General features: G+C 46.7%; 1 protein-coding gene across 2 annotated transcripts in view; it reads right to left on the bottom strand.

Annotated features, from left to right (window-relative positions):
• The window catches only part of ADCY9 (adenylate cyclase 9), a 166,927-nt gene that overhangs the window by 86,150 nt on the left and 68,761 nt on the right, over positions 1-12,016 (bottom strand). The gene's annotated exons all lie outside the window — the stretch shown is intronic.

The following is a 12,016-nucleotide window of genomic DNA, read 5'->3' as shown; positions in this document are numbered from 1 at the left end:
ATGTCTCTAGATGGAAAGCCTGCATCTAAATCTCAGCAATGTTTCAGGACCTAGCTCTGAGGCCACATCAGCACTCCAGGCAGGCAGACGGACTCTCCACTCCGCCTCTTTGCCCCCAGAAAATATCTTTCCCCAGACCAACAATCCACTTCCCGGCCTCACGGCGACTGGTTCCCCACTCCCGCACGTGACTGTCAATTCTTTGTGAGATGAGGCTGTGCTAGCTCGGTATGGCTCATAAGACAAGCATGCAAGAAATATTTATTAATGTAAACTCGTATAAATTTGTATCATCTGAGTTTATGGGAATAAGAATAAATCACAAAAGCATTATAAGTGAGGCTCTGAACAAGTCCTGAATGGAAGAGTCCAGTACCATTTTTAGAGCTTTTTTTTTTTTTTTCTTTTTTAAATTCCTTTTACTATCATTCCCAGCCTTGGTAGACACTTGACAAATATTTGTGGGGAAGCTAAGGATAAAAAGATGAAAATAAAGTGACTGCAATGAAAAAATTAAAGCCCAGGTAAGAATAAACAGTTTAATCTCTGTTTAGTTAGGAAGGAGCCAAACGCGGCTGGGCATGGTGGTTCACGCCTGTAATCCCAGCACTTTCAGAGGCCGAGGCGGGCAGATCACAAGGTAAGGAGTACGAGACCAGCCTAACATGGTGAAACCCAGTCTCTACCAAAAATACAAAAATTAGCCGGGTACAGTGGCACATACCTCTACTCCCAGCCACTCAGGAGGCTGAGGTAGGAGAATAACTTGAATCCAGGAGGCTAAGGTTGCAGTAAGCCAAGATCACACCACTGCACTCCAGCCTGGGCGACAGAGTAAGACTCTGTCTTTAAAAAAAAATAAAAAATAAATAAATAATTAAAAAAAAAAGAAGGAGTCAAATAATTTTGCCTCCCAATTTTCTTGATCCATGCAAGAGGGCAAGATGGTCTCAGGTAGTAACTAGCTTTGAAAATCCTTGTGGATTTTTTGAGACAGGGTCTCACTCTGTCGCCCAGGCTGGAGTACAGTGATACAATCTTGGCTCACTGCAGCCTGGACCTCCTGGGCTCAAGTGATCCTCCCACCTCAGCCTCCCGAGTAGCTGGGACTACAGACATGCGGCACCATGCCTTTTTTTTTTTTTTTTTTTTTTTTTTTGAGACATGAGGTTTCATCCTGTTGCCCTGGCTGGTCTTGAACTCCTAGGCTAAAGTGATCCTCCCATCTCAGCCTCCCCAGTAGTTGGAACACAGGTGCATACCACCACACCTGGCTAAACTTTTTTCATATTTTTTGTAGAGATGGGGGTCTTCCTATGTTTCCTGGGCTCAAGTGATGTTCCTGCGTCGGCCTCCCAAAGTGCTGGGATCACAGGCATGAGCCACGGCACTGGGTCTGAATTTGTGATTCATGTTAATGATGAACCTGAGCTGAGCCTTAAGTATCCATCTGGGGTCACAGAAGCAATCAGCACAGTGCTCAGCACTCAACCACAGCAGAGAGTACTCAGCACTGAACCAAAGCACAGAGCGCCCAGCACTGAACCACAGCACAGAGCACCCAGCACTGAACCCACAGCACACAGTGCCCAGCACAGAGCGCCCAGCACTGAACCGCAGCACAAAGTACCCAGCACTGAATCGCAACACACAGTGCCCAGCACACAGCGCCCAGCACTGAACCGCAGCACAGAGTGCCCAGCACTGAACCGCAGCACACAGCGCCCAGCACTGTACCACAGCACATGCGCCCTACCCCCATGGCCCCGAACTTATATTCGTCAACATATGTCATGCAGATGCATGCATGAGCAGAGCCACAATTCTCACATGAGCTTTGTAAATAAGGAAAAACTGCATGGGCCAGCACACGTTGCTTGTGTGTACGTGTCCTAAGCACTGATGACATAAATGCAGAACCAACATTTCCACCAATCCAAAGGGAATCGTGAGTTCTCAACGAGCGGGCTGGGAGTCACTTAGAAGTCATTTCCAAAGCACTGTGAAACTTGTCTACTTCATGAAAAAGTACTGAGGCTGTTTTACAGTCCTTTAACTTAAATCTAGAAATTGTGCTTATCAGAGTTCTGAAGAAAATAAGACGCTTAATAATCTAGGCTACTAGTTCATGCAGATGATCTTAAACCAATTTTTTCCACAGACCTCACATATCGAGGTGTTATGGTCCTTTTCTACAACGAAAGAGCTTCGCTAGAGCCCAGAAGTTCAAGACCAGCCTTGGCAACATAAATGAGACCCCAACTCAACAAAACAACAACAATTTTTTTTTTTAAATTATCCAAGTGTGGTGGCATGCACCTGCAGTCCCAGCGACTCGGGAGGCTGACGTATAGGAGGACTGACTGAGCTCTGGAGGTCAAGGCTACAGTAAGCTATGAGTGCACCACTGGACTCCAACCTGGTCAACAGAGCAAGACCCAATCTGAAAAAACAAAAACAAAAACACGAAAACATATTCCACAAAAAAGATCTGTATATAAGGACTGTATATAAGACCATTTTCGGCCGGGCGCGGTAGCTCAAACCTCTAATCCCAGCACTTTGGGAGGCCAAGACGGGCGGATCACGAGGTCAGGAGATCAAGACCATCCTGGCTAACACGGTGAAACCCCGTCTCTACTAAAAAAAAAAATACAAAAATCTAGCCGGGGGAGGTGGCAGGCGCCAGTAGTCCCAGCTGCTTGGGAGGCTGAGGCAGGAGAACGGTGTAAACCCGGGAGGCACAGCTTGCAGTGAGCTGAGATCCGGCCACTGCACTCCAGCCCGGGCGACAGAGCGAGACTCCGTCTCAAAAAAAAAAAGATCATTTTCTAGGCAGACATTGGATGCTAATTTCTTCCTTTTAAAAAGAATGAAATAGCTTAACTATAACCATCGAAACTACAAAGTATCTTTTTAAAATTCTAAAATATTAGGATTTATAAAGTAAATAAAATTCTATGATAGGATGGAGCCATTTTCATCCAGGATGTCTGGAAACGCTTCTCCCTTTTTTTTGAGACCGTCAAAGAAAGAAGGAAAAGAGAAAAAGGAAGAGAGAAAAAGAGAGAACTAGCTTAACAAAAATCATCTAAACTACAAAGTATCTTACTTCTAAAATATTAGAATTTATAAAGTAAATAAAATTCTGTGATGTGGTTTCTCTAGTTAATGGCCGGGGGACTTATATAACTGTTACAAAGACGTTATTTAAAAATCTTCTGTTCTCTTTTGGGGGCAATTGGATTGACAATCGCAATTCCTTTGTAACCAATGGGCTTCTGTGTGAGCTGTTAGACACACAATGGTATTCGTTGAAGATGGAAAACGAAATGACATGGACACAACTCATGACAGCCTTCAAAGTTCTGTCTGCTTGACTAATCAGGTCCTTTGGTTGAAATCCATGACCAATCAGGTCCTCTGGTTGAAATCCATGACCAATCAGGTCCTTTGGTTGAAATCCATGACCAATCAGGTCCTCTGGTTGAAATCCATGACCAATCAGGTCCTCTGGTTGAAATCCATGACCAATCAGGTCCTTTGGTTGAAATCCATGACCAATCAGGTCCTCTGGTTGAAATCCATGACCAATCAGGTCCTTTGGTTGAAATCCATGACCAATCAGGTCCTCTGGTTGAAATCCATGACCAATCAGGTCCTCTGGTTGAAATCCATGACCAATCAGGTCCTTGGTTGAGATCCATGACCAATCAGGTCCTCTGGTTGAAATCCATGACCAATCAGGTCCTTTGGTTGAGATCCATGACCAATCAGGTCCTTTGGTTGAGATCCATGACCAATCAGGTCCTTTGGTTGAGATCCATGACCAATCAGGTCCTTGGTTGAAACCCACACCCAATCAGGTCCTTTGGTTGAAGTCTTTTGCTGTAACATCAGCCAGATGATCACAGTCCTCCCTGTCCTTGTCCGTCTCCAGGTACAGAGGCGCCCAACACACAATTAAAAATACATAGAATTTTGGACATCTTTCCTTCTTTGCTTCTGATACTGTACACACGTGGGTTCAAGTCCTTGCAGAGGGCACAGTTATCCTCCATGGTGAGGACGGGCATTCCCTAATGATTAGTTTTTCTAGTGGGGCAGACTAAAGGAAGCACGTTTCTTTTAAAAAATACACTGAAATGCTGCTGTGGCTCGATTGTGTGTCCAAAACTCATGCTGAAACTGAACCCCCAGTGTGGCAGCATTGAGAGGTGGGGCCTCTAAGAGGTGATGCCTGGCAGGTGGGTTAATGGATGAATGAGTTAACAGACGAATGGGTTCTCATGGGAGTGGGACTGGTAGCTTTATGAGAGGAGGAAGAGAGACCTGAGTGAGCAGTCAGCCTCCTCGCCATGTGATGCCCTGAACCTTCTCGGGGCCCTGCAGAGTCTTTACACATTTCCCGGTTTCAGGTATTCTGTTATAAGCAACAGGAAGCAAACTGAGACAGCGCAGAGCCAGTTCCCGGGCGCAAATGGAAGCAGAGTGCCAGCGCCAAGCTTAGGCGGCATGTGGAGGTCAGGGAATTTGGCCAGGATCTTGCTCTTGGGTCCGTGCTGGCCCGGATGGTGGGTGGGCCATGCAGAGACAGGTGGGCTGCTGCGGGACAGAGGGACAGAGGTGGGAGACGACTCCCTGGTGACTTAAGAGACTTTGCTTACAGAGTCTGAAAATTGCAGAACAAGTTCCAAGAATGCAACAGAAAAGACCTTTTTTTTTGGATGGTGTCTCATCCCCTCCGGAGTGTGTTGATTTTGTTTTTTCTTCTTCTTCTTCTCCTTTTGTTTTTGAGACGGAGTTTCACTCTGTTGCCCAGGCTGGAGCGCAGTGGTGTGATCTCGACTCACTGCAACTTCTGCCTCCCGGGTTCAAGCAATTCTCCTGTCTCAGCCTCCTGAGTAGCTAGGATTACAGGCACAGGCCTGCGCCACCACATCCAGCTAATTTTTGTATTTTGTATTTTTGTAATGGTGAAACATGGTTTCACCATGTTGGCCCAGGCTGGTCCCAAACTCCTGACCTCAAGTGATCCACCCGCCTCGGCCTCCCAAAGGGCTGGGATTACAGGCGTGAGCCACCACATCCGGCCTGAGTGGGTTGTTTTCTCATTGCAGACAGTCCCTAACTTGCCCTGAACCCTCCCTTACCTAGGTAGCCACGAAGCCTCTGGCGACTGAGGCTTGGGAGGGAGCCCTGGCAGTTCTGGCTGACACTCTGCCCTGACCCACTTGGGGCTTGTGTGATGTCCCCTTCGGCCTGACAAGAGGACCCAGTTCTCCTCTGTGCTCCTCCTGAACAAAACAGGTCCCAGTCTGGGAAGGCCGCCAAAGAGAGATCTTTTCACTGGTTTGTGTTCCCTGTCATTTTGGGGGGAGGGCGGGCTGGGGAACACAAACACCCAATAATTGGAAATTGTCAGACATACAAAACAGAAAGGTAATGAGTCATAAATCCTATTTTAAGGTTATATTTGCACGGCCATTTGAAAACGAGAAAACACTAATAACATTAAAATGAAGTCTTTGTTAAAAGAAAAGTCACCACGCATTGTTCAAATTTCCATTTGTTCTTTGTTTGACAATGAAAAATCATCCTAAATTAGTTCCATACACTTACTGTGAAACACAACAGTTTACTCCTGGGTCACATTCTGCCCCTTCTGTGGTTTATGTAACTCCTCTGTGTTCCGCCAATGGCAGTACAATGACAAACAAAATAAAATGGAGTTTATTATGAAAATGGATCCATTAAAGCTACCGAAGAATAACACAGCCCTACAACTCCAGCACTTGCAAGGGACATGGGTGAGATGAAAGGGACGTCAGCACCCCTGCGAGAATCACACAGATGGGCCCCTCAGTGCACCTGGAGAGGGAGGCCACAGTGGCAAATAATAGGGAACACAGCCATGCCCCACTCCTTTCTTTCCCAAGAGTTGCCATTTCTACCCTTGCTGGATAAGCTCAGCGTCTCACGCAGAGCGAGCGTCCGATAGATGCTGGCTTGGACAGGCGATGTGGAGTGTTCCCACCGACGGTACTCTAGTGGGGCTGCTCAAGTCCCTCCTCCCAATGCAGAGGGTCCCACCTAGGCAAGGCCCATGGTCACTCCCCAGGAGAAGAGCCAGTAATGTCCCCATCAAGCAAAACCCCTGGTCTCCAGCTCACAACTCAAAACCCAAGCAAATAAAGGAAAAGCTCCTGGAGCCATCAGGACTCGCAACTACCGAGGGTCGGTCACGGTATCAGGAAATCGTAATCATGGCTCAGAAAGGTTTTAAATACAGAGAAGCGGAGGGCTGGGGCAGCAAAGGATACTACTAAGAGCAAGTGACTCACAGGACTCACCTGGAAGGTATTACAAACTCGAATTTCTAAAAGAGTGGTCGCCAAGCTCACCCAGAAGATGAGGTCCCACTGGTCCCTGAGTCTGCTCCAAACGGCCACGCATGCATGGGCACCCTCTCCCCTGCCTTCCACTGCTGTGCGGAACCTCATCTGGGGCCAGAGAAGAGGGTCCAGGGAAATGCCGCTGAAGGCTTCATCTCTGCAGTGGAGAGAAAGTCGGAAGGGGCGGCACCCACCCCTAGCTGCCCACAGATGACCAGGAAGGGGCAGCCACCACCGACACTGGCACAGTCCCCCGACACGTTCTCAGACCAGACCAAGACCTCAGCTGAGCCCAAAGATGCTGGCTAATCAAATAGTAAACACCGTAAATTATCCTTAAAAAGTCACTGGAATGTCAACTTCAATCTCTGTGGTCTCCTCTCTAAGATACTTCAGACCCAAAACCAGGTGAGAAGATTTTTCTTCTGGGTACAAGGCAGAACAATAAAACTGACCCTCTGAGTCAAAAACAGCTCATGAAACTCACCTCCTGCCTCCAACCCAGCCCTGCTGCATCCTTCATGCCCACAGTCCCTTCACCAACAGCTAGCTGATTCTTCAAAACGTCAGTCTTTCAGATTAACCCAGAAATATCGATGAGGGAGGCCTTTTTCTTAGCTTATGTGGGATATGTTTTTCTGTTTAGGCTACTGCTATAAAGAACTATCCACCAGCCTGGGCAACAAGGTAAGACCCCGTTTCTACAAAAAATACAAAAATTAGCTGCATATGATGGTGTACACCTGTAATCCCAGCTACTCAGCAAGCCAGGGTGGGAGGATCGCTTGAACCCTGGAGTTCGAGGCTGCAGTGAGCCATGATCACACCACTATACTCCAGCCTGGGTGACAGAGTGAGACTGTCTCTCAAAAAAAAAAAAAAAAAAAAAAAACTATCCCGAGAGTCCACTGCTGGGGGCCAAAGTGGGGGTGGGGACTCTTGGCTGCCATGTTCCTGGGCCGGGAACATGGACTGGATGGCCTGCATGTCAGAAGACTGGTTACATACAAGGGGACCAGTCAATAAATAAAAATAGTTAATATAGTAGGAGCTATCTGCTACTTTTATTGTTAGAAAAGAGGGGCACAGCCGAGGAAAGAGGAGAAAGCTAAAACAAACCATGTGATTCAGATGGTATCATGGTTTCTATATTAGATGAATGGATAGATAGATACTAGAGGGACAGAACTATAAATGTATGTGTGCCCGTGTGTGTGTATGTACAAATATATGTGTACATGTAGGGAAGTACATGCATATGTTTAATTTCCTAGCTACACCAGGCGCAGTGGCTCACGCCTGTAATCCCAGCACTCTGGGAGGTCGAGGCAGGCAGATCACCTGAGGTCAGGAGTTTGAGACCCAGCCTGACCAACATGGTGAAATCCTATCTCTACTAAAAATACAAAATTAGCCAGATGTGGTGGTGCATGCCTGTAATCCCAGGTACTTGGGAGGCTAAGGCAGGAGGATTGTTTGAACCCAGGAGGCGGAGATTGCGGTGAGCCAAGTTCATGCCATTGCATGCCAGCCTTGGCAACAATAGCAAAACTCCATCTCAAAAAAGAAAAAAAAAAAATTCCTAACTACGCTGCTTGAGAAGCCCTTGTAGCCGTAATAGCCCAGTAGCGTGAACACACCTAATGCTTAGATCCTGGTTTCTAAAAACCACTTTCTACTAAAAGGAACCAGGACTTATTGGAGAAATGGTTGATTCCAGGGCTGGAGGGAGTTCCAGATGAGCCTAGAACCAGTAACTAAAGATGCGACTGGACGCAGTGGCTCACGCCTGTCATCCCAGCACTTTGGGAGGGAAAGGCGGGGAGATCACCTGAGGTTAGGAGTTGGAGATCAGCCTGGCCAACATGGTGAAACCCCATCTCTACTAAATATACAAAAATTAGCTGGGTGTGGTGGCGCGCTCCAGCTACACGCAGGAGAGTTGCTTGAACCCAGGAGGTGGAGGTTGCAGTGAGCCGAGATCACACCACTGCACTCCAGCCTGGGCAACAGAGTGAGACTCCATTTCAAAAAAAAAAAAAAAAAAGAAGAAGAAGAAGAAGAAGTAGAGATGTGCTCAAAGAACGACATGAACATATCAAAAGGACACAGGGGCCGGCTCGGAGGCGCTCCTGTTGGCCAAATGAGGGACAATCTGGGTACTGAAGCAAATGATGACGGTAATGAATTATAACCCAATAGGTAAAATAGGAGTCTATGAGTGTATTGACAGGAAGGAGGGAAAGACAGCAGGCAAGCTCCAGCTTGCAGTGGAATGCCGACTAATAAATGCAAAAGAAACAATGCAACTAGAAACATCACCATTTGGCAAAACTCATACTGATCCCCTCAGGCAAGAATCATCCAAGGATGCCAAAACAAATGGGCGAAAGCTTAATGAGAAACAGGATATCTTCCGAGTCCCCAAAAAGTCTCCCCACCAAAAACAGTACTTTTTCACCGATAATTACAAAACACCAACTAATTAATTTTACAGTGGAGAAACCCGGTAGACACCACCTCAACCAAATGAGAAGAGTTAACTCCTCTAGAAATGGGACTGATCAGACCTGTGTGTGTTCCTGTCGTGACATCCCTGTGACATCCCTGCAGGGACTCTCCTGCCAGGAACCTACAGCCTGATTCTAATCACAAAGGAATATGAAACCAGCCCAAACCGAGGGACACTTTACAAAGTAACTGGCCTGTTCTCTTCAAAAATGTCAAGGTCGCGAAAGACAGAGATGAAGGAACGGCCCAGATTGAAGGAGACTCGAGAGCCACTGACACGGATGGCGCCCGTGGTCCTCAGTGGGCTCCGGGGCCTCTGGATTTGGTGGCGTGGCGTGACAGTGCCCACGTCCTGATTTGGACAGGTCGGTGCAGGCTATATGGGAGGGCGTCCTTGTTTTTAGGAAACTCACACAGAGGAATCTAGGGGCACTCTGCAGTCTATTCTCAAATTATTCCGGAAAAAAGGGATGTGTGTATGTGGAGAGACAGACACACATGTCAGAATGTTAATTCAGGGAATCTGGGTGAAGAGCATTTGGGAATTCTTTATACTATTTGGGAGCTCCTCTGTAAATCTGAACTTATTTCAAAATTAGAATATGACGCCACCAAAACCCCCTTTATTGCTCACTCAGCATTCCTAGGTATCAACTGGTGTGGAATTCCGTTGTTTGAATCACTAGATAGCAATGAAGCGTGTAACTCTTGTTTGAAGCCACCTGGTTTAACGTACTTTGGTACAGTAGCCCTAGCAAATGAATATGCTACTCAAAGAATATTGAATGTGGCTTTTTCTACAATACTAAAATCTCACTCACCATGTTAACTTAGTAAGGTAAACTGCTGGGACGGGGTCACGTTTCAGCCAAACGCATCTGACAATGTCTGAAGTCACACACTGCATAATCACAAGTTTCTTCTTGACATGAGCAGCTCTTCAAGTGCACGAGGAACAATGGATTCTTTGTCAGGGACTCACAAGACTCACATGCTGTTGTTCTTTTTTTCCTTAAGAGACAAACTGATTTTTTAATCATGAGAGCCTACTACATGAATGGCATAGTTTTAAAATGTCTTGACATGTCACACGTAAATGACAATAAAAGTTTCTCGGAAGAGGGGCTAAGATACGGGACGAACGTGATTACTTAACGGGCATGCGCTTCTGGCCACGAATCACACGTAGGTACGCTCGCGCGGTTATCCATAACTCTACCATTTCAACTGAGCCGCGTGAGACTATAAAACGCAGTCATTACTAAATAAGCACGGGAAACATCCCAGATTAACAGTGGAGAGAGAAGATGCGTTTGGAGTAGAATCCTGGAGATAGTTAAGTTACACGGCGCTTTCACAGTCGTCGTTTTTTCAAATTCAGTCGCTGAGACATAAAATAATATTGATCTTTGAGAAGGGCTCTCGACGGAAACAGCAGTTGGCAGCCTCCCCAGACCACTTGCCCTTCCTCTGGAACGCTTCACGTGCGAGCCCGCAGTCTATTTATAACAGTTGGGCACTCGTCGCCACAATGGCTGATTGTGTGGTCCAGCTGCCTGTGTCTATCAAGAAGGGCAGGAGTGGACAGCCTGCACTTTGATGTTTCCCTTTTTTGGAGACTGAAAATAACATTTAAAAAAAACTGCCAATGGGCAAGGTCACAAAATATTTTTGGATGGCACGGGGACCGATTGCAAAGCTGTGGTTCACATCAGATGCGGAGGCCTGGGACGCCGCCAGTGAGCCCCATTGCACAATATCCTGCTCAAGCCAACTTCAAAAGTTATTTGCCTCGGAGAGCTCCCAGACGACTCTTTCTCGGTAATAAAACACAGCATTTTATAAATTTGCAAGGGTCTTCCGGATAGGGCATTACCCACAGGAGCAAGGATTTCCCTGGCCACTCTGGTTACAATTGCAACCAGCAGCCCTGGGCCTCTTACCGCCCTCGCCCCGCCCCGCCCCACATCCCTCACCCCCACTCCACGAACCCCTGCCCTTCCCTGATGAGCTCTCAAGCACTTACCAGCGACACGCTACATATTTTTCTAATGCATGTGTCCACTTCTTGACTCACCCATTCTATTACAGATGGCTCATGAAAGCAGGATTAGCGTCTGTTTTGTTCGCTGATGCAACCACAGAGCCGAGAATAGTGCCTGGCTCACAATATTTACTGAGTGCATACTTGTGGAATTAATTAATTTAAATAGCACAGACAATGGGATCAGGAAACACATGGAAATACCGATGACCAGTATTAGATGTCAGGGTTCTGTCGCCCTTCCCCCCACTCCCGACGAAGATCCCAGCTTTGTTTACATATTTGTGGTGCACAAAAATAGAAATGGACTAAACAAAATTCTCGATTTTCCCAAAGTGTGGTGGAATGCAGAAACCAAGACCTCGCAGAGCTTGGTTCTGAAATGATTTTCACTCAAACGATCTTCCGGAAACTCTTCAGATTACTCTCTGCCCATTTCACAAACCTTCTTGCTGGAGGTATTAGACGTGGGAACCACCTGTACTAATCAACAAGTATGGCTCTGATAAATGAATATTTTTTCTTTTTTTTTTTTTTTTTTGAGATGGAGTCTAGCTCTGTCACCCAGGCTGGAGTGCAGTGGCGCAATCTCGGCTCACCGCAACCTCCACCTCCCGAGTTCAAACAATTCTCCTGTCTCAGCCTCCTGAGTAGCTGGGATTACAGGTGCCCGCCAACACGCCCAGCTAACTTTTGTGTTTTTAGTAGAGATGGGGTTTAACTGTGTTAGCCAGGATGGTCTAAATCTCCTGACCTCGTGATCCACCTGCCTCGACCTCCTAAAGTGCTGAGATTACAGGCGTGAGCCACCATGCCCGGACTAAATGGATATTTTGAAAATCATCAAGTTATACAAAAGAATCCCACATGCTGTACAACAACACTAGAGATTTTAGGGTTTTTGTGGGTTTTACATAAGTAGATCATGAAACCCTGACTCTAATTATTATGTAAATGAAATTCAACAATACACTTACACCTCAAAAACTCTGGAAGGTCAGAAAGAGGCAGAGAGCAGAGCCCCCATGGAAGGGGAGGTGCACAAGGCAGAGAGAGGCAGGGGAGG

The sequence above is a fragment of the Rhinopithecus roxellana genome, chromosome 20 (genome assembly GCF_007565055.1).
Source record: "Rhinopithecus roxellana isolate Shanxi Qingling chromosome 20, ASM756505v1, whole genome shotgun sequence".
Taxonomy (NCBI): Eukaryota; Metazoa; Chordata; class Mammalia; order Primates; family Cercopithecidae; genus Rhinopithecus; species Rhinopithecus roxellana.
Note: the sequence above shows the minus strand (reverse complement) of the source record. Positions and strands in the feature narration are given on the sequence as shown.